At 43.1% G+C, this 26,290-nt stretch overlaps 13 non-coding genes across 13 annotated transcripts; all 13 read right to left on the reverse strand.

Annotated features, from left to right (window-relative positions):
- Positions 1 to 5,704: 5,704 nt before the first annotated feature.
- TRNAK-CUU (transfer RNA lysine (anticodon CUU)) lies at positions 5,705 to 5,777 on the reverse strand. The gene has a single exon. It is a non-coding gene; the product is annotated as a tRNA-Lys (tRNA).
- A 1,199-nt stretch (positions 5,778 to 6,976) lies between these two features.
- On the reverse strand, positions 6,977 to 7,049 carry TRNAK-CUU (transfer RNA lysine (anticodon CUU)). The gene has a single exon. It is a non-coding gene; the product is annotated as a tRNA-Lys (tRNA).
- Positions 7,050 to 7,804: 755 nt separating this feature from the next.
- Positions 7,805 to 7,877, reverse strand: TRNAK-CUU (transfer RNA lysine (anticodon CUU)). Its single transcript has one exon. It is a non-coding gene; the product is annotated as a tRNA-Lys (tRNA).
- A 1,199-nt stretch (positions 7,878 to 9,076) lies between these two features.
- TRNAK-CUU (transfer RNA lysine (anticodon CUU)) lies at positions 9,077 to 9,149 on the reverse strand. Its single transcript has one exon. It is a non-coding gene; the product is annotated as a tRNA-Lys (tRNA).
- Positions 9,150 to 9,905: 756 nt separating this feature from the next.
- TRNAK-CUU (transfer RNA lysine (anticodon CUU)) lies at positions 9,906 to 9,978 on the reverse strand. The gene has a single exon. It is a non-coding gene; the product is annotated as a tRNA-Lys (tRNA).
- Positions 9,979 to 11,994: 2,016 nt separating this feature from the next.
- TRNAK-CUU (transfer RNA lysine (anticodon CUU)) lies at positions 11,995 to 12,067 on the reverse strand. Its single transcript has one exon. It is a non-coding gene; the product is annotated as a tRNA-Lys (tRNA).
- Positions 12,068 to 12,641: 574 nt separating this feature from the next.
- TRNAA-AGC (transfer RNA alanine (anticodon AGC)) lies at positions 12,642 to 12,714 on the reverse strand. The gene has a single exon. It is a non-coding gene; the product is annotated as a tRNA-Ala (tRNA).
- A 342-nt stretch (positions 12,715 to 13,056) lies between these two features.
- Positions 13,057 to 13,129, reverse strand: TRNAK-CUU (transfer RNA lysine (anticodon CUU)). The gene has a single exon. It is a non-coding gene; the product is annotated as a tRNA-Lys (tRNA).
- Positions 13,130 to 13,702: 573 nt separating this feature from the next.
- TRNAA-AGC (transfer RNA alanine (anticodon AGC)) lies at positions 13,703 to 13,775 on the reverse strand. Its single transcript has one exon. It is a non-coding gene; the product is annotated as a tRNA-Ala (tRNA).
- Positions 13,776 to 15,133: 1,358 nt separating this feature from the next.
- TRNAM-CAU (transfer RNA methionine (anticodon CAU)) lies at positions 15,134 to 15,206 on the reverse strand. The gene has a single exon. It is a non-coding gene; the product is annotated as a tRNA-Met (tRNA).
- A 3,054-nt stretch (positions 15,207 to 18,260) lies between these two features.
- Positions 18,261 to 18,333, reverse strand: TRNAM-CAU (transfer RNA methionine (anticodon CAU)). Its single transcript has one exon. It is a non-coding gene; the product is annotated as a tRNA-Met (tRNA).
- A 3,053-nt stretch (positions 18,334 to 21,386) lies between these two features.
- TRNAM-CAU (transfer RNA methionine (anticodon CAU)) lies at positions 21,387 to 21,459 on the reverse strand. Its single transcript has one exon. It is a non-coding gene; the product is annotated as a tRNA-Met (tRNA).
- A 3,053-nt stretch (positions 21,460 to 24,512) lies between these two features.
- On the reverse strand, positions 24,513 to 24,585 carry TRNAM-CAU (transfer RNA methionine (anticodon CAU)). Its single transcript has one exon. It is a non-coding gene; the product is annotated as a tRNA-Met (tRNA).
- Between the last annotated feature and the right edge of the window lie 1,705 nt (positions 24,586 to 26,290).

The raw sequence follows: 26,290 nt of genomic DNA on the forward strand, positions 1-26,290 counted from the left end.
GCCGGTCCGGGCGCCGGGGACGGAGGGTCCACCTGGGCCCAGGGAGGCTCTCGGGGCAGGCAGATTAGCGTCCTTTCGGTCCCCGCCATCTGGTCGGCCCTCTCCCCTCGGCCATCTGGTCGCCCGCAAAGCTTTCCTATGGGGCCGACTAGATGGCCGGGCTTCCCTGGAAGTCCCGATGGGGTGCCATATGCCTCCCGGATCCCAGCCAGGGCTCCAGGAGGTCGGGCACGTTTGCGCCCTGGGTCCCCTCTGTCACCTCGAGTGCACGGATTACAAGAAAGGGGGGTAATTTTCCTCCGGATTAGTAGGTGCAAGGGTATGCCCAGGCACCCTCCCGGGGCTGGTGGTTCCCTGCCGGGGACCAGATGGGATGTGCCCCGGGCAACACCTCCCAGGTGTCTGGGGCTCCCTCCTCCGACCCGCGGCACGGGGAAGAGCCCGGGACAGGCTCCATGGGTACCGGGCCCTGCAACCCCGGAGCCCTGCTGCCCTGGAGCCCTGCAGCCCCCGAGCCCTGGAGCCCAGCAGCCCCGGAGCCCTGCTGCCCTGGAGCCCTGGAGCCCTGGAGCCCTGGAGCCCGGAGCCCTGGAGACCGGAGCCCCGGAGCCCTGCAGCCGTCGAGCCCTGCAGTCCCCGAGTCCTACAGGCCCGGGGCAGGCAGATTGGGCGTCATTTCGGTCCCGGCCATCTGGTCGCCCCTTTCACCTCGGCCATCTGGTTGCCTGCAATGGTTTCCTATGGGGGGCGACTAGATGGCCGGACTTCCCTGGAAGTCCCGATGGGGTGCCATTTGCCTCCCGGACCCCAGCAAGGGCTCCAGGAGGTCGGGCACGTTTGCGGCCTGGGTCCTCTCTGTCACCTTGTGTGCTCAGATTACAAGAAATGGGGGTAATTTTCCTCCGGATTGGTAGGGACAAGGTATTCTGGGACCCCCCTCGGCCCAGCGTTCCTCAGCCGGCAGCTGGACATGCCAGGATGCCGCCCCAGCCCCGGATCCATCCCTGGGCCTGCCGCGTGGCAGGCAGCCCTGGATGGGGTCCGGGGGGCCCCGGCCGGGCCTGGGTCGGGTGCCATGGCCCTGGGCCCGGTCCCCCGGCCTGCCGCACTGCCAAAGGACCAGAACGGGGTTTCCTTCGAGCCCGGGGAGCCTCCCCTCGCTCGGCTGAGTTCAGCAGCTCCGGCCGGGGCCCCTGAGGGCCCGGGGAGGGCGGCCTCCCCATCCCGGGCTCTGTCCTTGGTCCTGCTGCGTGGCAGGGTGCCTGGGACGGGGTCCGGAGGGCCCGGGGAGGCTTCCCCTGCGCCTCCGGGCTTAGGAGCCCATGCCGGGTCCAGGGGCCCGGCGGGGCCCCCCGGGTCGGGTGCCACGGCCCCGGGCCCTGTCCCTCGGCCTGCCGCACTGCCAAATGCCCAAGACGGGGCTCCATTGTGCCCGGGAAGCCTCCCCTTGCTGGGCTGAGTTCAGGAGCTTCGGCCGGGGCCCCCGAGGGCCCGGGGAGGGCGGCCTCCCCATCCCGGGCTCTGTCCTTAGTCCTGCTGCGTGGCAGGGTGCCCGGGACGGTGGTCCGGAGGGCCCGGGAAGGCGTCCCCTGCGTCTCCGTGCATCGGAGCCTAGGCTAGGTCCAGGGGCCCGTCAGGGCCCCAGGTCGGGTGCCACGGCCCTGGGCCTCCGGTCCCCACCTTGCCGTTCCCTGGCGCCAGTTCCCTTTTTCGTCGGGGCACAGAGTGGCACCGGCTGGCTTGACTCTCGTGCCCGGCCATCAGTTCTCTGGGATCCCCTCGGCCATCTGGTCTCCGGGATCCCCTCGGGCATCTGGTCACCGGATGCCCTCGGCCATCTGGTCTCCAGGATCGCCTCGGTCATCTCCTGCAATGCTTTCCTATGGAAGCGACCAGATGGCCGAACTTCCCTGGAAGTCCCGATGAGGTGCCATTTGCCTCCCGGATCCCAGCGAGGGCTCCAGGAGGTCGGGTACCTTCGCGCCTTGGGTCTCCTCTGTCACTCGGTGCGCACGGATTCGAAGAAAGAGGGGTAGCCTTCCTCCAGATTACTAGGGACAAGGTATGCCCAGACACTTCTTGCAGATCTCTGCCCAGGGGGGACCAGATGAGATGTGCCTGGGAAAAAACCTCCCTTCTCCAGGAGGCCAACGGCATGGCAAAGTACCCAGGAAGGGCTCAACGGGTCCCGGGCAGACCTCCCCCGGGCGTCCGGGGCACCCACCGGGCAGACCTCCCCTGGGGCACCCATCTCCAGGGGGCCAACGGCATGGCACAGTACCCGGGAAGGGCTCCGCGGGTCCCGGGCAGACCTCCCCCGGGTGTCCGGGGCACCCATCTCCAGGAGGCCAATGGCATGGCAAAGTACCCGGGAAGGGCTCCACGGGTCCCGGGCAGACCTCCCCCGGGCGTCCGGGGCACCCACCGGGCAGACCTCCCCCAGACGCATCCGGGGTACCCATCTCCAGGAGGCCAGCAGCATGGCAAATTACCCGGGAAGGGCTCCACGGGTCCCGGGCAGTCCTCCCCCCCCGGGCGTACGTGGTTGTCCGTCAGATTCGGGCGGATGTGCTTTTACGAACCGGATCGGAATCGGCCCAAATAATAATAATAATCCACATTTGTAAAGCGCACAGTCACCCGTAAGGGTCGCTAGGGGCCGTCGGGAAGATTAAGCAAGCTATTGCCCAGAGTCACATGGTGCTGGGCTTTTCTGCCGCCGGCGCCGGGGATCGAACCGTGATCTCCAGATTCCGGAGTCAGCCGCCCTAGCCGCGGCGTCAGCTATTTCCCAGAGTCAAATGGTGCTGGGCTTTTCTGCCGCCGGCGCCGGGGATCGAACCGTGATCTCCAGATTCCGGAGTCAGCCGCCCCAGCCGCGGCGTCAGCCATTTCCCAGAGTCAAATGGTGCTGGGCTTTTCTGCCGCCGGCGCCGGGGATCGAACCGTGATCTCCAGATTCCGGAGTCAGCCGCCCCAGCCGCGGCGTCAGCTATTTCCCAGAGTCAAATGGTGCTGGGCTTTTCTGCCGCCGGCGCCGGGGATCGAACCGTGATCTCCAGATTCCGGAGTCAGCCGCCCCAGCCGCGGCGTCAGCCATTTCCCAGAGTCAAATGGTGCTGGGCTTTTCTGCCGCCGGCGCCGGGGATCGAACCGTGATCTCCAGATTCCGGAGTCAGCCGCCCTAGCCGCGGCGTCAGCTATTTCCCAGAGTCTCATGGTGCTGGGCTTTTCTGCCGCCAGCGCCGGGGATCGAACCGTGATCCCCAGATTCCGGAGTCAGCCGCCCTAGCCGCGGCGTCAGCTATTTCCCAGAGTCACATGGTGCTGGGCTTTTCTGCCGCCGGCGCCGGGGATCGAACCGTGATTCCCCAGATGGGGATATCCCAAAAATCTGGCAGGATCTGTGCCGCCAGGACAGGTTTGGGAACCCCTGATCTAGACTCATACCCTACCTAATCTTGAAGTTAAATTTCCCACCAATGAGAAACCAAGGGAGATACCATTTTTGATACTTATTGCATGTCTAATGCAGAAATAATCACCAGATTATGAGAGTCAATGCAATAATCCTGCAAAAATTTCTAATTTTCACCCAACGTGGGGCTCGAACTCATGACCCTGAGATTAAGAGTCTCATGCTCTACCGACTGAGCTAGCCGGGCTCCCACTTGAAGATGGTATGCAGACTAATCATTTGTTATGAAGGAAATCCATTCCTGGATAATTTTTGGGAGTTATTGCATGTCGAATGCAAGATTAATCTCCATATTATGAGAGTCAATGCAATATTCAGGCAAACATTACTCGTTTTCGCCCAATGTGGGGCTCGAACCCACGACCCTGAGATTAAGAGTCTCATGCTCTACCGACTGAGCTAGCCGGGGTCCCTCCTTAAGACAGTATGCAGACCAATCACTTTTTGTGAAGAAAATCAAATCCTGGATATTCCTCTACTCTTGTTTTGCAAGGAAAGCCAGATTTATACATCCTTCAGAGGACAGAGTGTCAAAAACAATAAGAGAAAATGAAAATGGAAGTTGTGAGAACTTCATTTTGAGATTGCATAAGAATTCAAATTCCTCTCATATGCTAAAGAATACCTGAACCCTTTTGATTAAACCACTTTAGTTGTTATAATGAGACCATATTTGAAAGCCATCTGTGATTTTTCTGTTCTTACTCTGCAATGACCTTGGCAATGACAAGTTAAAAATAAAATGTATGCAAATTTTATAATGGAGAATGCGGGCATCGATGCCGCTACCTCTCGCATGCTAAGCGAGCGCTCTACCATTTGAGCTAATTCCCCTGTGTGTTTAATCTGCATAACATGAAAAAAGTAACCTTACTGCCTTCCAGACTTTATTTGAAGTCCAATTGCCCATAACAGTGTTAAGTTCACTCCTAATTTATGCCTTACCTCCACTTATGGGATGTTTTACAGTTCAGGTTGGCCTGTTTACTACTCGAATATGAGTGATATTGCGGTGTGTTCATCTAGACTCATACCCTAGCTAATCTTGAAGTTAAATTTCCCACCAATGAGAAACCAAGGGAGATACCATTTTTGATAGTTATTGCATGTCTAATGCAAGAATATTCACCAGATTATGAGAGTCAATGCAATAATCCAGCAAAAATTACTCATTTTCGCCCAACGTGGGGCTCGAACCAACGATCCTGAGATTAAGAGTCTCATGCTCTACCGACTGAGCTAGCCGGGCTCCCACTTCAAGATGGTATGCAGACTAATCATTTTTTATGAAGGAAATCCATTCCTGGACAATTTTTGGGAGTTTTTGCATGTCTAATGCAAGATTAATCTCCATATTATGAGAGTCAATGCAATATTCAGGCAAAAATTACTCGTTTTCGCCCAACGTGGGGCTCAAACCCACGACCCTGAGATTAAGAGTCTCATGCTCTACCTACTGAGCTAGCCGGGATCTCTCCTTAAGACAGTATGCAGACCAATCCCTTTTTGTGAAGAAAATCAAATCCTGGATATTCCTCTACTCTTGTTTTGCAAGGAAAGCCAGATTTATACATCCTTCAGAGGACAGAGTGTCAAAAAAAATAAGAGAAAATGAAAATGGAAGTTGTGAGAACTTCATTTTGAGATTGCATAAGAATTCAAATTCCTCTCACATGCTAAAGAATACCTGAACCCTTTTGATTAAACCACTTTAGTTGTTATAATGAGACCATATTTGAAAGCCATCTGTGATTTTTCTGTTCTTACTCTGCAATGACCTTGGCAATGACAAGTTAAAAATAAAATGTATGCAAATTTTATAATGGAGAATGCGGGCATCGATGCCACTACCTCTCGCATGCTAAGCGAGCGCTCTACCATTTGAGCTAATTCCCCTGTGTGTTTAATCTGCATAACATGAAAAAAGTAACCTGACTGCCTTCCACACTTTATTTGAAGTCCAATTGCCCATAACAGTGTTCAGTTCACTCCTAACGTATGCCTTACCTCCACTTATGGGATGTTTTACAGTTCAGGTTGGCCTGTTTACTACTCGAATATGAGTGATATTGCGATGTGTTCATCTAGACTCATACCCTAGCTAATCTTGAAGTTAAATTTCCCACCAATGAGAAACCAAGGGAGATACCATTTTTGATAGGTATAGCATGTCTAATGCAAGAATAATCACCAGATTATGAGAGTCCAGCAAAAATTACTCATTTTTGCCCAACGTGGGGCTCGAACCCACGACCTTGAGATTAAGAGTCTCATGCTCTACCGACTGAGCTAGCCGGGCTCCCACTTCAAGATGGTATGCAGACTAATCATTTTTTATGAAGGAAATCCATTCCTGGACAATTTTTGGGAGTTATTGCATGTCTAATGCAGGATTAATCTCCATATTATGAGAGTCAATGCAATATTCAGGCAAAAATTACTCGTTTTCGCCCAACGTGGGGCTCAAACCCACGACCCTGAGATTAAGAGTCTCATGCTCTACCTACTGAGCTAGCCGGGATCTCTCCTTAAGACAGTATGCAGACCAATCCCTTTTTGTGAAGAAAATCAAATCCTGGATATTCCTCTACTCTTGTTTTGCAAGGAAAGCCAGATTTATACATCCTTCAGAGGACAGAGTGTCAAAAAAAATAAGAGAAAGTGAAAACGGAAGTTGTGAGAACTTCATTTTGAGATTGCATAAGAATTCAAATTCCTCTCACATGCTAAACAATACCTGAACCCTTTTGATTAAACCACTTTAGTTGTTATAATGAGACCATATTTGAAAGCCATCTGTGATTTTTCTGTTCTTGCTCTGCAATGACCTTGGCAATGACAAGTTAAAAATAAAATGTATGCAAATTTTATAATGGAGAATGCGGGCATCGATCACGCTACCTCTCGCATGCTAAGCGAGCGCTCTACCATTTGAGCTAATTCCCCTGTGTGTGTAATCTGCATAACATGAAAAAAGTAACCTCACTGCCTTCCACACTTTATTTGAAGTCCAATTGCCCATAACAGTGTTCAGTTCACTCCTAACTTATGCCTTACCTCCTCTTATGGGATGTTTTACAGTTCAGGTTGGCCTGTTTACTACTCGAATATGAGTGATATTGTGGTGTGTTCATCTAGACTCATACCCTACCTAATCTTGAAGTTAAATTTCCCACCAATGAGAAACCAACGGAGATACCATTTTTGATAGTTATTGCATGTCTAATGCAAGAATAATCACCAGATTATGAGAGTCCAGCAAAAATTACTCATTTTCGCCCAATGTGGGGCTCGAACCCACTACCCTGAGATTAAGAGTCTCATGCTCTACCAACTGAGCTAGCCGGGCTCCCACTACAAGATGGTATGCAGACTAATCATTTTTTATGAAGGAAATCCATTCCTGGACAATTTTTGGGAGTTATTGCATGTCTAATGCAAGATTAATCTCCATATTATGAGAGTCAATGCAATATTCAGGCAAAAATTACTCGTTTTCGCCCAACGTGGGGCTCGAACCCACGACCCTGAGATTAAGAGTCTCATGCTCTACCGACTGAGCTAGCCGGGCTCCCTCCTTAAAACAGTATGCAGACCAATCCCTTTTTGTGAAGAAAATCAAATCCTGGATATTCCTCTACTCTTGTTTTGCAAGAAAAGCCAGATTTATACATCCTTCAGAGGACAGAGTATCAAAAAAAATAAGAGAAAATGAAAATGGAAGTTGTGAGAACTTCATGTTGAGATTGCATAAGAATTCAAATTCCTCTCACATGCTAAAGAATACCTGAACCCTTTTGATTAAACCACTTTAGTTGTTATAATGAGACCATATTTGAAAGCCATCTGTGATTTTTCTGTTCTTACTCTGCAATGACCTTGGCAATGACAAGTTAAAAATAAAATGTATGCAAATTTTATAACGGAGAATGCGGGCATCGATCCCGCTACCTCTCGCATGCTAAGCGAGCACTCTACCATTTGAGCTAATTCCCCTGCGTGTTTAATATGCATAACATGAAAAAAGTAACCTTACTGCCTTCCACACTTTATTTGAAGTCCAATTGCCCATAACAGTGTTAAGTTCACTCCTAACTCATGCCTTACCTCCACTTATGGGATGTTTTACAGTTCAGGTTGGCCTGTTTACTACTCGAATATGAGTGATATTGCGGTGTGTTCATCTAGACTCATACCCTACCTAATCTTGAAGTTAAATTTCCCACCAATGAGAAACCAAGGGAGATACCATTTTTGATAGTTATTGCATGTCTAATGCAAGAATATTCACCAGATTATGAGAGTCCAGCAAAAATTACTCATTTTCGCCCAACGTGGGGCTCGAACCCACGACCCTGAGATTAAGAGTCTCATGCTCTACCGACTGAGCTAGCCGGGCTCCCACTTCAAGATGGTATGCAGACTAATCATTTTTTATGAAGGAAATCCATTACCGGACAATTTTTGGGAGTTATTGCATGTCTAATGCAAGATTAATCTCCATATTATGAGAGTCAATGCAATATTCAGGCAAAAATTACTCATTTTTGCCCAACGTGGGGCTCGAACCCACGAGCTTGAGATTAAGAGTCTCATGCTCTACCGACTGAGCTAGCCGGGTTTCCTCCTTAAGACAGTATGCAGACCAATCCCTTTTTGTGAATAAAATCAAATCCTGGATATTCCTCTACTCTTGTTTTGCAAGGAAAGCCAGATTTATACATCCTTCAGAGGACAGAGTGTCAAAAAAAATAAGAGAAAATGAAAATGGAAGTTGTGAGAACTTCATTTTGAGATTGCATAAGAATTCAAATTCCTCTCACATGCTAAAGAATACCTGAACCCTTTTGATTAAACCACTTTAGTTGTTATAATGAGACCATATTTGAAAGCCATCTGTGATTTTTCTGTTCTTACTCTGCAATGACCTTGGCAATGACAAGTTAAAAATAAAATGTATGCAAATTTTATAATGGAGAATGCGGGCATCGATCCCACTACCTCTCGCATGCTAAGCGAGCGCTCTACCATTTGAGCTAATTCCCCTGTGTGTTTAATCTGCATAACATGAAAAAAGTAACCTTACTGCCTTCCACACTTTATTTGAAGTCCAATTGCCCATAACAGTGTTAAGTTCACTCCTAACTTATGCCTTACCTCCATTTATGGGATGTTTTACAGTTCAGGTTGGCCTGTTTACTACTCGAATATGAGTGATATTGCGGTGTGTTCATCTAGACTCATACCCTAGTTAATCTTGAAGTTAAATTTCCCACCAATGAGAAACCAAGGGAGATACCATTTTTGATAGTTATTGCATGTCTAATGCAAGAATAATCACCAGATTATGAGAGTCCAGCAAAAATTACTCACTTTTGCCCAACATGGGGCTCGAACCCACGACCCTGAGATTAAGAGTCTCATGCTCTATCGACTGAGCTAGCCGGGCTCCCACTTCAAGATGGTATGCAGACTGATCATTTTTTATGAAGGAAATCCATTCCTGGACAATTTTTGGGAGTTATTGCATGTCTAATGCAAGATTAATCTCCATATTATGAGAGTCAATGCAATATTCAGGCAAAAATTACTCGTTTTCGCCCAACGTGGGGCTCGAACCCACGACCCTGAGATTAAGAGTCTCATGCTCTACCGACTGAGCTAGCCGGGCTCCCTCCTTAAAACAGTATGCAGACCAATCCCTTTTTGTGAAGAAAATCAAATCCTGGATATTCCTCTACTCTTGTTTTGCAAGAAAAGCCAGATTTATACATCCTTCAGAGGACAGAGTGTCAAAAAAAAATAAGAGAAAATGAAAATGGAAGTTGTGAGAACTTCATGTTGAGATTGCATAAGAATTCAAATTCCTCTCACATGCTAAAGAATACCTGAACCCTTTTGATTAAACCACTTTAGTTGTTATAATGAGACCATATTTGAAAGCAATCTGTGATTTTTCTGTTCTTACTCTGCAATGACCTTGGCAATGACAAGTTAAAAATAAAATGTATGCAAATTTTATAACGGAGAATGCGGGCATCGATCCCGCTACCTCTCGCATGCTAAGCGAGCACTCTACCATTTGAGCTTATTCCCCTGCGTGTTTAATATGCATAACATGAAAAAAGTAACCTTACTGCCTTCCACACTTTATTTGAAGTCCAATTGCCCATAACAGTGTTAAGTTCACTCCTAACTCATGCCTTACCTCCACTTATGGGATGTTTTACAGTTCAGGTTGGCCTGTTTACTACTCGAATATGAGTGATATTGCGGTGTGTTCATCTAGACTCATACCCTACCTAATCTTGAAGTTAAATTTCCCACCAATGAGAAACCAAGGGAGATACCATTTTTGATAGTTATTGCATGTCTAATGCAAGAATATTCACCAGATTATGAGAGTCCAGCAAAAATTACTCATTTTCGCCCAACGTGGGGCTCGAACCCACGACCCTGAGATTAAGAGTCTCATGCTCTACCGACTGAGCTAGCCGGGCTCCCACTTCAAGATGGTATGCAGACTAATCATTTTTTATGAAGGAAATCCATTACTGGACAATTTTTGGGAGTTATTGCATGTCTAATGCAAGATTAATCTCCATATTATGAGAGTCAATGCAATATTCAGGCAAAAATTACTCATTTTCGCCCAACGTGGGGCTCGAACCCACGAGCCTGAGATTAAGAGTCTCATGCTCTACTGACTGAGCTAGCCGGGTTTCCTCCTTAAGACAGTATGCAGACCAATCCCTTTTTGTGAATAAAATCAAATCCTGGATATTCCTCTACTCTTGTTTTGCAAGGAAAGCCAGATTTATACATCCTTCAGAGGACAGAGTGTCAAAAAAAATAAGAGAAAATGAAAATGGAAGTTGTGAGAACTTCATTTTGAGATTGCATAAGAATTCAAATTCCTCTCACATGCTAAAGAATACCTGAACCCTTTTGATTAAACCACTTTAGTTGTTATAATGAGACCATATTTGAAAGCCATCTGTGATTTTTCTGTTCTTACTCTGCAATGACCTTGGCAATGACAAGTTAAAAATAAAATGTATGCAAATTTTATAATGGAGAATGCGGGCATTGATCCCACTACCTCTCGCATGCTAAGCGAGCGCTCTACCATTTGAGCTAATTCCCCTGTGTGTTTAATCTGCATAACATGAAAAAAGTAACCTTACTGCCTTCCACACTTTATTTGAAGTCCAATTGCCCATAACAGTGTTAAGTTCACTCCTAACTTATGCCTTACCTCCACTTATGGGATGTTTTACAGTTCAGGTTGGCCTGTTTACTACTCGAATATGAGTGATATTGCGGTGTGTTCATCTAGACTCATACCCTAGTTAATCTTGAAGTTAAATTTCCCAACAATGAGAAACCAAGGGAGATACCATTTTTGATAGTTATTGCATGTCTAATGCAAGAATAATCACCAGATTATGAGAGTCCAGCAAAAATTACTCACTTTTGCCCAACGTGGGGCTCGAACCCACGACCCTGAGATTAAGAGTCTCATGCTCTATCGACTGAGCTAGCCGGGCTCCCACTTCAAGATGGTATGCAGACTGATCATTTTTTATGAAGGAAATCCATTCCTGGACAATTTTTGGGAGTTATTGCATGTCTAATGCAAGATTAATCTCCATATTATGAGAGTCAATGCAATATTCAGGCAAAAATTACTCGTTTTCGCCCAACGTGGGGCTCGAACCCACGCTCTACCGACTGAGCTAGCCGGGTTCCCTCCTTAAGACAGTATGCAGACCAGTCCCTTTTTGTGAAGAAAATCAAATCCTGGATATTCCTCTACTCTTGTTTTGCAAGGAAAGCCAGATTTATACATCCTTCAGAGGACAGAGTGTCAAAAAAAATAAGAGAAAATGAAAATGGAAGTTGTGAGAACTTCATTTTGAGATTGCATAAGAATTCAAATTCCTCTCACGTGCTAAAGAATACCTGAACCCTTTTGATTAAACCACTTTAGTTGTTATAATGAGACCATATTTGAAAGCCATCTGTGATTTTTCTGTTCTTACTCTGCAATGACCTTGGCAATGACAAGTTAAAAATAAAATGTATGCAAATTTTATAATGGAGAATGCGGGCATTGATCCCACTACCTCTCGCATGCTAAGCGAGCGCTCTACCATTTGAGCTAATTCCCCTGTGTGTTTAATCTGCATAACATGAAAAAAGTAACCTTACTGCCTTCCACACTTTATTTGAAGTCCAATTGCCCATAACAGTGTTAAGTTCACTCCTAACTTATGCCTTACCTCCACTTATGGGATGTTTTACAGTTCAGGTTGGCCTTTTTACTACTCGAATATGAGTGATATTGCGGTGTGTTCATCTAGACTCATACCCTAGCTAATCTTGAAGTTAAATTTCCCACCAATGAGAAACAAAGGGAGATACCATTTTTGATAGTTATTGCATGTCTAATGCAAGAATATTCACCAGATTATGAGAGTCAATGCAATAATCCAGCAAAAATTACTCATTTTCGCCCAACGTGGGGCTCGAACCCACGACCCTGAGATTAAGAGTCTCATGCTCTACCAACTGAGCTAGCCGGGCTCCCACTTCAAGATGGTATGCAGACTAATCATTTTTTATGAAGGAAACCCATTCCTGGACAATTTTTGGGAGTTATTGCATGTCTAATGCAAGATTAATCTCCATATTATGAGAGTCAATGAAATATTCAGGCAAAAATGTTTCTTTTTCGCCCAACGTGGGGCTCGAACCCACGACCCTGAGCTTAAAAGTCTCATGCTCTACCGACTGAGCTTGCCGGGGTCCCTCCTTAAGAGAGTATGCAGACCAATCACTTTTTGTGAAGAAAATCAAATCCTGGATATTCCTCTACTCTTGTTTTGCAAGGAAAGCCAGATTTATACATCCTTTAGGGGACAGAGTGTCAAATAAAATAAGAGAAAATGAAAATGGAAGTTGTGAGAACTTCATGTTAAGATTGCATAAGAATTCAAATTCCTCTCACCTGCTAAAGAATACCTGAACCCTTTTGATTAAACCACTTTAGTTGTTATAATGAGACCATATTTGAAAGCCATCTGTGATTTTTCTGTTCTTACTCTGCAATGACCATGGCAATGACAAGTTAAAAATAAAATGTATGCAAATTTTATAATGGAGAATGCGGGCATCGATCCCGCTACCTCTCGCATGCTAAGCGAGCGCTCTACCATTTGAGCTAATTCCCCTGTGTGTTTAATCTGCATAACATGAAAAAAGTAACCTTACTGCTTTCCACACTTTATTTGAAGTTCATTTTCCCATAAGAGTGTTAAGTTCACTCCTAATTTATGACTTACCTCCACTTATGGGATGTTTTACAGTTCAGGTTGGCCTGTTTACTACTCGAATATGAGTGATATTGCGATGTGTTCATCTAGACTCATACCCTACCTAATCTTGAAGTTAAATTTCCCACCAATGAGAAACCAAGGGAGATACCATTTTTGATAGTTATTGCATGTCTAATGCAAGAATATTCACCAGATTATGAGAGTCAATGCAATAATCCAGCAAAAATTACTCATTTTCGCCCAACGTGGGGCTCGAACCCACGACCCTGAGATTAAGAGTCTCATGCTCTACCGACTGAGCTAGCCGGGCTCCCACTTCAAGATGGTATGCAGACTAACCATTTTTTATGAAGGAAATCCATTCCTGGACAATTTTTGGGAGTTATTGCATGTCTAATGCAAGATTAATCTCCATATTATGAGAGTCAATGCAATATTCAGGCAAAAATTACTCGTTTTCGCCCAACGTGGGGCTCGAACCCACGACCCTGAGATTAAGAGTCTCATGCTCTACCGACTGAGCTAGCCGGGTTCCCTCCTTAAGACGGTATGCAGACCAATCCCTTTTTGTGAAGAAAATCAAATCCTGGATATTCCTCTACTCTTGTTTTGCAAGGAAAGCCAGATTTATACATCCTTCAGAGGACAGAGTGTCAAAAAAAATAAGAGAAAATGAAAACGGAAGTTGTGAGAACTTCATTTTGAGATTGCATAAGAATTCAAATTCCTCTCACATGCTAAAGAATACCTGAACCCTTTTGATTAAACCACTTTAGTTGTTATAATGAGACCATATTTGAAAGCCATCTGTGATTTTTCTGTATTTCTCTGCAATGACCTTGGCAATGACAAGTTAAAAATAAAATGTATGCAAATTTTATAATGGAGAATGCGGGCATCGATCCCGCTACCTCTCGCATGCTAAGCGAGCGCTCTACCATTTGAGCTAATTCCCCTGTGTGTTTAATCTGCATAATATGAAAAAAGTAACCTCACTGCCTTCCACACTTTATTTGAAGTCCAATTGCCCATAACAGTGTTCAGTTCACTCCTAACTTATGCCTTACCTCCACTTATGGGATGTTTTACAGTTCAGGTTGGCCTGTTTACTACTCGAATATGAGTGATATTGTGGTGTGTTCATCTAGACTCATACCCTACCTAATCTTGAAGTTAAATTTCCCACCAATGAGAAACCAAGGGAGATACCATTTTTGATAGTTATTGCATGTCTAATGCAAGAATAATCACCAGATTATGAGAGTCCAGCAAAAATTACTCATTTTTGCCCAACATGGGGCTCGAACCCACGACCCTGAGATTAAGAGTCTCAAGCTCTATCGACTGAGCTAGCCGGGCTCCCACTTCAAGATGGTATGCAGACTGATCATTTTTTATGAAGGAAATCCATTCCTGGAAAATTTTTGGGAGTTATTGCATGTCTAATGCAAGATTAATCTCCATATTATGAGAGTCAATGCAATATTCAGGCAAAAATTACTCGTTTTCGCCCAACGTGGGGCTCGAACCCACGCTCTACCGACTGAGCTAGCCGGGTTCCCTCCTTAAGACGGTATGCAGACCAATCACTTTTTGTGAAGAAAATCAAATCCTGGATATTCCTCTACTCTTGTTTTGCAAGGAAAGCCAGATTTATACATCCTTTAGGGGACAGAGTGTCAAATAAAATAAGAGAAAATGAAAATGGAAGTTGTGAGAACTTCATGTTAAGATTGCATAAGAATTCAAATTCCTCTCACGTGCTAAAGAATACCTGAACCCATTTTGATTAAACCACTTTAGTTGTTATAATGAGACCATATTTGAAAGCCATCTGTGATTTTTCTGTTCTTACTCTGCAATGACCTTGGCAATGACAAGTTAAAAATAAAATGTATGCGGATTTTATAATGGAGAATGCGGGCATCGATCCCGCTACCTCTCGCATTGCTAAGCAAGCGCTCTACCATTTGAGCTAATTCCCCTCTGTGTTTAATCTGCATAACATGAAAAAGTAACCTCACTGCCTTCCACACTTTATTTGAAGTCCAATTGCCCATAACAGTGTTCAGTTCACTCCTAACTTATGCCTTACCTCCACTTATGGGATGTTTTACAGTTCAGGTTGGCCTGTTTACTACTTGAATATGAGTGATATTGTGGTGTGTTCATCTAGACTCATACCCTACCTAATCTTGAAGTTAAATTTCCCACCAATGAGAAACCAAGGGAGATACCATTTTTGATAGTTATTGCATGTCTAATGCAAGAATAATCACCAGATTATGAGAGTCCAGAAAAAATTACTCATTTTCGCCCAATGTGGGGCTCGAACCCACTACCCTGAGATTATGAGTCTCATGCTCTACCAACTGAGCTAGCCGGCTCCCACTTCAGGATGGTATGCAGACTAATCATTTTTTATGAAGGAAATCCATTCCTGGACAATTTTTGGGAGTTATTGCATGTCTAATGCAAGATTAATCTCCATATTATGAGAGTGAATGAAATTTTCAGGCAAAAAATTTTCTTTTTCGCCCAACGTGGGGCTCGAACCCACAACCCTGAGCTTAAGAGTCTCATGCTCTACCGACTGAGCTTGCGGGGGTCCATCCTTAAGACTGTATGCAGACCAATCACCTTTTGTGAAGAAAATCAAATCCTGGATATTCCTCTACTCTTGTTTTACAAGGAAAGCCAGATTTATACATCCTTTAGGGGACAGAGTGTCAAATAAAATAAGAGAAAATGAAAACGGAAGTTGTGAGAACTTCATTTTGAGATTGCATAAGAATTCAAATTCCTCTCACATGCTAAAGAATACCTGAACCCTTTTGATTAAACCACTTTAGTTGTTATAATGAGACCATATTTGAAAGCCATCTGTGATTTTTCTGTTCTTACTCTGCAATGACCTTGGCAACGACAAGTTAAAAATAAAATGTATGCAAATTTTATAATGGAGAATGCGGGCATCGATCCCGCTATCTCTCGCATGCTAAGCGAGGGTTCTACCATTTGAGCTAATTCCCCTGTGTGTTTAATCTGCATAACATGAAAAAAGTAACCTCACTGCCTTCCACACTTTATGTGAAGTCCATTTGCCCATAAGAGTGTTAAGTTCACTCCTAACTTATGCCTTACCTCCACTTATGGGATGTTTTACAGTTCAGGTTGGCCTGTTTACTACTCGAATATGAGTGATATTGCGGAGTGTTCATCTAGACTCATACCCTACCTAATCTTGAAGTTAAATTTCCCACCAATGAGAAACCAAGGGAGATACCATTTTTGATAGTTATTGCATGTCTAATGCAAGAATAATCACCAGCTTATGAGAGTCCAGCAAAAATTACTCATTTTCGCCCAATGTGGGGCTCGAACCCATGACCCTGAGATTAAGAGTCTCATGCTCTACCGACTGAGCTAGCCGGCTCCCACTTCAAGATAGTATGCAGACTAATCATTTTTTATGAAGGAAATCCATTCCTGGACAATTTTTGGGAGTTATTGCATGTCTAATGCAAGATTAATCTCCATATTATGAGAGTCAATGAAATATTCAGGCAAAAATGTTTCTTTTTCGCCCAACGTGGGGCTCGAACCCACGACCCTGAGCTTAAGAGTCTCATGCTCTACCGACTGAGCTTGCCGGGGTCCCTCCTTAAGACAGTATGCAGACCAATCACTTTTTGTGAAGAAAATCAAATCCTGGATATTCCTCTACTCTTGTTTTGCAAGGAAAGCCAGATTTATACATCCTTTAGGGGACAGAGTGTCAAATAAAATAAGAGAAAATGAAAATGGAAGTTGTGAGAACTTCATGTTAAGATTGCATAAGAATTCAAATTCCTCTCACGTGCTAAAGAATACCTGAACCCATTTTGATTAAACCACTTTAGTTGTTATAATGAGACCATATTTGAAAGCCATCTGTGATTTTTCTGTTCTTACTCTGCAATGACCTTGGCAATGACAAGTTAAAAATAAAATGTATGCAAATTTTATAATGGAGAATGCGGGCATCGATCCCGCTACCTCTCGCATGCTAAGCAAGCGCTCTACCATTTGAGCTAATTCCCCTCTGTGTTTAATCTGCATAACATGAAAAAAGTAACCTTACTGCCTTCCACACTTTATTTGAAGTCCAATTGCCCATAACAGTGTTAAGTTCACTCCTAACTTATGCCTTACCTCCACTTATGGGATGTTTTACAGTTCAGGTTGGCCTGTTTACTACTCGAATATGAGTGATATTGGGGTGTGTTCATCTAGACTCATACCCTAGCTAATCTTGAAGTTAAATTTCCCACCAATGAGAAACCAAGGGAGATACCATTTTTGATAGTTATTGCATGTCTAATGCAAGAATAATCACCAGATTATGAGAGTCCAGCAAAAATTACTCATTTTTGCCCAACGTGGGGCTCGAACCCACGACCCTGAGATTAAGAGTCTCAAGCTCTATCGACTGAGCTAGCCGGGCTCCCACTTCAAGATGGTATGCAGACTGATCATTTTTTATGAAGGAAATCCATTCCTGGACAATTTTTGGGAGTTATTGCATGTCTAATGCAAGATTAATCTCCATATTATGAGAGTCAATGCAATATTCAGGCAAAAATTACTCGTTTTCGCCCAACGTGGGGCTCGAACCCACGCTCTACCGACTGAGCTAGCCGGGTTCCCTCCTTAAGACGGTATGCAGACCAATCACTTTTTGTGAAGAAAATCAAATCCTGGATATTGCTCTACTCTTGTTTTGCAAGGAAAGCCAGATTTATACATCCTTTAGGGGACAGAGTGTCAAATAAAATAAGAGAAAATGAAAATGGAAGTTGTGAGAACTTCATGTTAAGATTGCATAAGAATTCAAATTCCTCTCACGTGCTAAAGAATACCTGAACCCATTTTGATTAAACCACTTTAGTTGTTATAATGAGACCATATTTGAAAGCCATCTGTGATTTTTCTGTTCTTACTCTGCAATGACCTTGGCAATGACAAGTTAAAAATAAAATGTATGCAGATTTTATAATGGAGAATGCGGGCATCGATCCCGCTACCTCTCGCATTGCTAAGCAAGCGCTCTACCATTTGAGCTAATTCCCCTCTGTGTTTAATCTGCATAACATGAAAAAGTAACCTCACTGCCTTCCACACTTTATTTGAAGTCCAATTGCCCATAACAGTGTTCAGTTCACTCCTAACTTATGCCTTACCTCCACTTATGGGATGTTTTACAGTTCAGGTTGGCCTGTTTACTACTTGAATATGAGTGATATTGTGGTGTGTTCATCTAGACTCATACCCTACCTAATCTTGAAGTTAAATTTCCCACCAATGAGAAACCAAGGGAGATACCATTTTTGATAGTTATTGCATGTCTAATGCAAGAATAATCACCAGATTATGAGAGTCCAGAAAAAATTACTCATTTTCGCCCAATGTGGGGCTCGAACCCACTACCCTGAGATTATGAGTCTCATGCTCTACCAACTGAGCTAGCCGGCTCCCACTTCAGGATGGTATGCAGACTAATCATTTTTTATGAAGGAAATCCATTCCTGGACAATTTTTGGGAGTTATTGCATGTCTAATGCAAGATTAATCTCCATATTATGAGAGTGAATGAAATTTTCAGGCAAAAAATTTTCTTTTTCGCCCAACGTGGGGCTCGAACCCACAACCCTGAGCTTAAGAGTCTCATGCTCTACCGACTGAGCTTGCGGGGGTCCATCCTTAAGACTGTATGCAGACCAATCACCTTTTGTGAAGAAAATCAAATCCTGGATATTCCTCTACTCTTGTTTTACAAGGAAAGCCAGATTTATACATCCTTTAGGGGACAGAGTGTCAAATAAAATAAGAGAAAATGAAAACGGAAGTTGTGAGAACTTCATTTTGAGATTGCATAAGAATTCAAATTCCTCTCACATGCTAAAGAATACCTGAACCCTTTTGATTAAACCACTTTAGTTGTTATAATGAGACCATATTTGAAAGCCATCTGTGATTTTTCTGTTCTTACTCTGCAATGACCTTGGCAACGACAAGTTAAAAATAAAATGTATGCAAATTTTATAATGGAGAATGCGGGCATCGATCCCGCTATCTCTCGCATGCTAAGCGAGGGTTCTACCATTTGAGCTAATTCCCCTGTGTGTTTAATCTGCATAACATGAAAAAAGTAACCTCACTGCCTTCCACACTTTATGTGAAGTCCATTTGCCCATAAGAGTGTTAAGTTCACTCCTAACTTATGCCTTACCTCCACTTATGGGATGTTTTACAGTTCAGGTTGGCCTGTTTACTACTCGAATATGAGTGATATTGCGGAGTGTTCATCTAGACTCATACCCTACCTAATCTTGAAGTTAAATTTCCCACCAATGAGAAACCAAGGGAGATACCATTTTTGATAGTTATTGCATGTCTAATGCAAGAATAATCACCAGCTTATGAGAGTCCAGCAAAAATTACTCATTTTCGCCCAATGTGGGGCTCGAACCCATGACCCTGAGATTAAGAGTCTCATGCTCTACCGACTGAGCTAGCCGGCTCCCACTTCAAGATAGTATGCAGACTAATCATTTTTTATGAAGGAAATCCATTCCTGGACAATTTTTGGGAGTTATTGCATGTCTAATGCAAGATTAATCTCCATATTATGAGAGTCAATGAAATATTCAGGCAAAAATGTTTCTTTTTCGCCCAACGTGGGGCTCGAACCCACGACCCTGAGCTTAAGAGTCTCATGCTCTACCGACTGAGCTTGCCGGGGTCCCTCCTTAAGACAGTATGCAGACCAATCACTTTTTGTGAAGAAAATCAAATCCTGGATATTCCTCTACTCTTGTTTTGCAAGGAAAGCCAGATTTATACATCCTTTAGGGGACAGAGTGTCAAATAAAATAAGAGAAAATGAAAATGGAAGTTGTGAGAACTTCATGTTAAGATTGCATAAGAATTCAAATTCCTCTCACGTGCTAAAGAATACCTGAACCCATTTTGATTAAACCACTTTAGTTGTTATAATGAGACCATATTTGAAAGCCATCTGTGATTTTTCTGTTCTTACTCTGCAATGACCTTGGCAATGACAAGTTAAAAATAAAATGTATGCAAATTTTATAATGGAGAATGCGGGCATCGATCCCGCTACCTCTCGCATGCTAAGCAAGCGCTCTACCATTTGAGCTAATTCCCCTCTGTGTTTAATCTGCATAACATGAAAAAAGTAACCTTACTGCCTTCCACACTTTATTTGAAGTCCAATTGCCCATAACAGTGTTAAGTTCACTCCTAACTTATGCCTTACCTCCACTTATGGGATGTTTTACAGTTCAGGTTGGCCTGTTTACTACTCGAATATGAGTGATATTGGGGTGTGTTCATCTAGACTCATACCCTAGCTAATCTTGAAGTTAAATTTCCCACCAATGAGAAACCAAGGGAGATACCATTTTTGATAGTTATTGCATGTCTAATGCAAGAATAATCACCAGATTATGAGAGTCCAGCAAAAATTACTCATTTTTGCCCAACGTGGGGCTCGAACCCACGACCCTGAGATTAAGAGTCTCAAGCTCTATCGACTGAGCTAGCCGGGCTCCCACTTCAAGATGGTATGCAGACTGATCATTTTTTATGAAGGAAATCCATTCCTGGACAATTTTTGGGAGTTATTGCATGTCTAATGCAAGATTAATCTCCATATTATGAGAGTCAATGCAATATTCGGGCAAAAATTACTCGTTTTCGCCCAACGTGGGGCTCGAACCCACGCTCTACCGACTGAGCTAGCCGGGTTCCCTCCTTAAGACGGTATGCAGACCAATCACTTTTTGTGAAGAAAATCAAATCCTGGATATTCCTCTACTCTTGTTTTGCAAGGAAAGCCAGATTTATACATCCTTTAGGGGACAGAGTGTCAAATAAAATAAGAGAAAATGAAAATGGAAGTTGTGAGAACTTCATGTTAAGATTGCATAAGAATTCAAATTCCTCTCACGTGCTAAAGAATACCTGAACCCATTTTGATTAAACCACTTTAGTTGTTATAATGAGACCATATTTGAAAGCCATCTGTGATTTTTCTGTTCTTACTCTGCAATGACCTTGGCAATGACAAGTTAAAAATAAAATGTATGCAGATTTTATAATGGAGAATGCGGGCATCGATCCCGCTACCTCTCGCATGCTAAGCAAGCGCTCTACCATTTGAGCTAATTCCCCTCTGCGTTTAATCTGCATAACATGAAAAAGTAACCTCACTGCCTTCCACACTTTATTTGAAGTCCAATTGCCCATAACAGTGTTCAGTTCACTCCTAACTTATGCCTTACCTCCACTTATGGGATGTTTTACAGTTCAGGTTGGCCTGTTTACTACTTGAATATGAGTGATATTGTGGTGTGTTCATCTAGACTCATACCCTACCTAATCTTGAAGTTAAATTTCCCACCAATGAGAAACCAAGGGAGATACCATTTTTGATAGTTATTGCATGTCTAATGCAAGAATAATCACCAGATTATGAAAGTCCAGAAAAAATTACTCATTTTCGCCCAATGTGGGGCTCGAACCCACTACCTTGAGATTATGAGTCTCATGCTCTACCAACTGAGCTAGCCGGCTCCCACTTCAAGATGGTATGCAGACTAATCATTTTTTATGAAGGAAATCCATTCCTGGACAATTTGTGGGAGTTATTGCATGTCTAATGCAAGATTAATCTCCATATTATGAGAGTGAATGAAATTTTCAGGCAAAAAATTTTCTTTTTCGCCCAACGTGGGGCTCGAACCCACAACCCTGAGCTTAAGAGTCTCATGCTCTACCGACTGAGCTTGCGGGGGTCCATCCTTAAGACAGTATGCAGACCAATCACCTTTTGTGAAGAAAATCAAATCCTGGATATTCCTCTACTCTTGTTTTACAAGGAAAGAAAGATTTATACATCCTTCAGGGGACAGAGTGTCAAATAAAATAAGAGAAAATGAAAACGGAAGTTGTGAGAACTTTATTTTGAGATTGCATAAGAATTCAAATTCCTCTCACATGCTAAAGAATACCTGAACCCTTTTGATTAAACCACTTTAGTTGTTATAATGAGACCATATTTGAAAGCCATCTGTGATTTTTCTGTTCTTACTCAGCAATGACCTTGGCAACGACAAGTTACAAATAAAATGTATGCAAATTTTATAATGGAGAATGCGGGCATCGATCCCGATATCTCTCGCATGCTAAGCGAGGGTTCTACCATTTGAGCTAATTCCCCTGTGTGTTTAATCTGCATAACATGAAAAAAGTAACCTCACTGCCTTCCACACTTTATGTGAAGTCCATTTGCCCATAAGAGTGTTAAGTTCACTCCTAACTTATGCCTTACCTCCACTTATGGGATGTTTTACAGTTCAGGTTGGCCTGTTTACTACTCGAATATGAGTGATATTGCGGAGTGTTCATCTAGACTCATACCCTACCTAATCTTGAAGTTAAATTTCCCACCAATGAGAAAGCAAGGGAGATACCATTTTTGATAGTTATTGCATGTCTAATGCAAGAATAATCACCAGCTTATGAGAGTCCAGCAAAAATTACTCATTTTCGCCCAATGTGGGGCTCGAACCCACGACCCTGAGATTAAGAGTCTCATGCTCTACCAACTGAGCTAGCCGGCTCCCACTTCAAGATAGTATGCAGACTAATCATTTTTTATGAAGGAAATCCATTCCTGGACAATTTTTGGGAGTTATTGCATGTCTAATGCAAGATTAATCTCCATATTATGAGAGTCAATGAAATATTCAGGCAAAAATGTTTCTTTTTCGCCCAACGTGGGGCTTGAACCCACGACCCTGAGCTTAAGAGTCTCATGCTCTACCGACTGAGCTTGCCGGGGTCCCTCCTTAAGACAGTATGCAGACCAATCAATTTTTGTGAAGAAAATCAAATCCTGGATATTCCTCTACTCTTGTTTTGCAAGGAAAGCCAGATTTATACATCCTTTAGGGGACAGAGTGTCAAATAAAATAAGAGAAAATGAAAATGGAAGTTGTGAGAACTTCATGTTAAGATTGCATAAGAATTCAAATTCCTCTCACGTGCTAAAGAATACCTGAACCCATTTTGATTAAACCACTTTAGTTGTTATAATGAGACCATATTTGAAAGCCATCTGTGATTTTTCTGTTCTTACTCTGCAATGACCTTGGCAATGACAAGTTAAAAATAAAATGTATGCAAATTTTATAATGGAGAATGCGGGCATCGATCCCACTACCTCTCGCATGCTAAGCAAGCGCTCTACCATTTGAGCTAATTCCCCTCTGTGTTTAATCTGCATAACATGAAAAAAGTAACCTTACTGCCTTCCACACTTTATTTGAAGTCCAATTGCCCATAACAGTGTTAAGTTCACTCCTAACTTATGCCTTACCTCCACTTATGGGATGTTTTACAGTTCAGGTTGGCCTGTTTACTACTCGAATATGAGTGATATTGGGGTGTGTTCATCTAGACTCATACCCTAGCTAATCTTGAAGTTAAATTTCCCACCAATGAGAAACCAAGGGAGATACCATTTTTGATAGTTATTGCATGTCTAATGCAAGAATAATCACCAGATTATGAGAGTCCAGCAAAAATTACTCATTTTTGCCCAACGTGGGGCTCGAACCCACGACCCTGAGATTAAGAGTCTCAAGCTCTATCGACTGAGCTAGCCGGGCTCCCACTTCAAGATGGTATGCAGACTGATCATTTTTTATGAAGGAAATCCATTCCTGGAAAATTTTTGGGAGTTATTGCATGTCTAATGCAAGATTAATCTCCATATTATGAGAGTCAATGCAATATTCAGGCAAAAATTACTCGTTTTCGCCCAACGTGGGGCTCGAACCCACGCTCTACCGACTGAGCTAGCCGGGTTCCCTCCTTAAGACGGTATGCAGACCAATCACTTTTTGTGAAGAAAATCAAATCCTGGATATTCCTCTACTCTTGTTTTGCAAGGAAAGCCAGATTTATACATCCTTTAGGGGACAGAGTGTCAAATAAAATAAGAGAAAATGAAAATGGAAGTTGTGAGAACTTCATGTTGAGATTGCATAAGAATTCAAATTCCTCTCACATGCTAAAGAATACCTGAACCCATTTTGATTAAACCACTTTAGTTGTTATAATGAGACCATATTTGAAAGCCATCTGTGATTTTTCTGTTCTTACTCTGCAATGACCTTGGCAATGACAAGTTAAAAATAAAATGTATGCAGATTTTATAATGGAGAATGCGGGCATCGATCCCGCTACCTCTCGCATGCTAAGCAAGCGCTCTACCATTTGAGCTAATTCCCCTCTGTGTTTAATCTGCATAACATGAAAAAGTAACCTCACTGCCTTCCACACTTTATTTGAAGTCCAATTGCCCATAACAGTGTTCAGTTCACTGCTAACTTATGCCTTACCTCCACTTATGGGATGTTTTACAGTTCAGGTTGGCCTGTTTACTACTTGAATATGAGTGATATTGTGGTGTGTTCATCTAGACTCATACCCTACCTAATCTTGAAGTTAAATTTCCCACCAATGAGAAACCAAGGGAGATACCATTTTTGATAGTTATTGCATGTCTAATGCAAGAATAATCACCAGATTATGAGAGTCCAGAAAAAATTACTCATTTTCGCCCAATGTGGGGCTCGAACCCACTACCCTGAGATTATGAGTCTCATGCTCTACCAACTGAGCTAGCCGGCTCCCACTTCAAGATGGTATGCAGACTAATCATTTTTTATGAAGGAAATCCATTCCTGGACAATTTGTGGGAGTTATTGCATGTCTAATGCAAGATTAATCTCCATATTATGAGAGTGAATGAAATTTTCAGGCAAAAAATTTTCTTTTTCGCCCAACGTGGGGCTCGAACCCACACCCTGAGCTTAAGAGTCTCATGCTCTACCGACTGAGCTTGCGGGGGTCCATCCTTAAGACAGTATGCAGACCAATCACCTTTTGTGAAGAAAATCAAATCCTGGATATTCCTCTACTCTTGTTTTACAAGGAAAGAAAGATTTATACATCCTTTAGGGGACAGAGTGTCAAATAAAATAAGAGAAAATGAAAACGGAAGTTGTGAGAACTTCATTTTGAGATTGCATAAGAATTCAAATTCCTCTCACATGCTAAAGAATACCTGAACCCTTTTGATTAAACCACTTTAGTTGTTATAATGAGACCATATTTGAAAGCCATCTGTGATTTTTCTGTTCTTACTCTGCAATGACCTTGGCAACGACAAGTTACAAATAAAATGTATGCAAATTTTATAATGGAGAATGCGGGCATCGATCCCGATAACTCTCGCATGCTAAGCGAGGGTTCTACCATTTGAGCTAATTCCCCTGTGTGTTTAATCTGCATAACATGAAAAAAGTAACCTCACTTCCTTCCACACTTTATGTGAAGTCCATTTGCCCATAAGAGTGTTAAGTTCACTCCTAACTTATGCCTTACCTCCACTTATGGGATGTTTTACAGTTCAGGTTGGCCTGTTTACTACTCGAATATGAGTGATATTGCGGAGTGTTCATCTAGACTCATACCCTACCTAATCTTGAAGTTAAATTTCCCACCAATGAGAAAGCAAGGGAGATACCATTTTTGATAGTTATTGCATGTCTAATGCAAGAATAATCACCAGCTTATGAGAGTCCAGCAAAAATTACTCATTTTCGCCCAATGTGGGGCTCAAACCCACGACCCTGAGATTAAGAGTCTCATGCTCTACCAACTGAGCTAGCCGGCTCCCACTTGAGATAGTATGCAGACTAATCATTTTTTATGAAGGAAATCCATTCCTGGACAATTTTTGGGAGTTATTGCATGTCTAATGCAAGATTAATCTCCATATTATGAGAGTCAATGAAATATTCAGGCAAAAATGTTTCTTTTTCACCCAACGTGGGGCTTGAACCCACGACCCTGAGCTTAAGAGTCTCATGCTCTACCGACTGAGCTTGCCGGGGTCCCTCCTTAAGACAGTATGCAGACCAATCAATTTTTGTGAAGAAAATCAAATCCTGGATATTCCTCTACTCTTGTTTTGCAAGGAAAGCCAGATTTATACATCCTTTAGGGGACAGAGTGTCAAATAAAATAAGAGAAAATGAAAATGGAAGTTGTGAGAACTTCATGTTAAGATTGCATAAGAATTCAAATTCCTCTCACGTGCTAAAGAATACCTGAACCCATTTTGATTAAACCACTTTAGTTGTTATAATGAGACCATATTTGAAAGCCATCTGTGATTTTTCTGTTCTTACTCTGCAATGACCTTGGCAATGACAAGTTAAAAATAAAATGTATGCAGATTTTATAATGGAGAATGCGGGCATCGATCCCGCTACCTCTCGCATGCTAAGCAAGCGCTCTACCATTTGAGCTAATTCCCCTCTGCGTTTAA

This window comes from Lissotriton vulgaris, chromosome 1_1 (genome assembly GCF_964263255.1).
Source record: "Lissotriton vulgaris chromosome 1_1, aLisVul1.2, whole genome shotgun sequence".
In the NCBI taxonomy this organism is placed as follows: Eukaryota; Metazoa; Chordata; class Amphibia; order Caudata; family Salamandridae; genus Lissotriton; species Lissotriton vulgaris.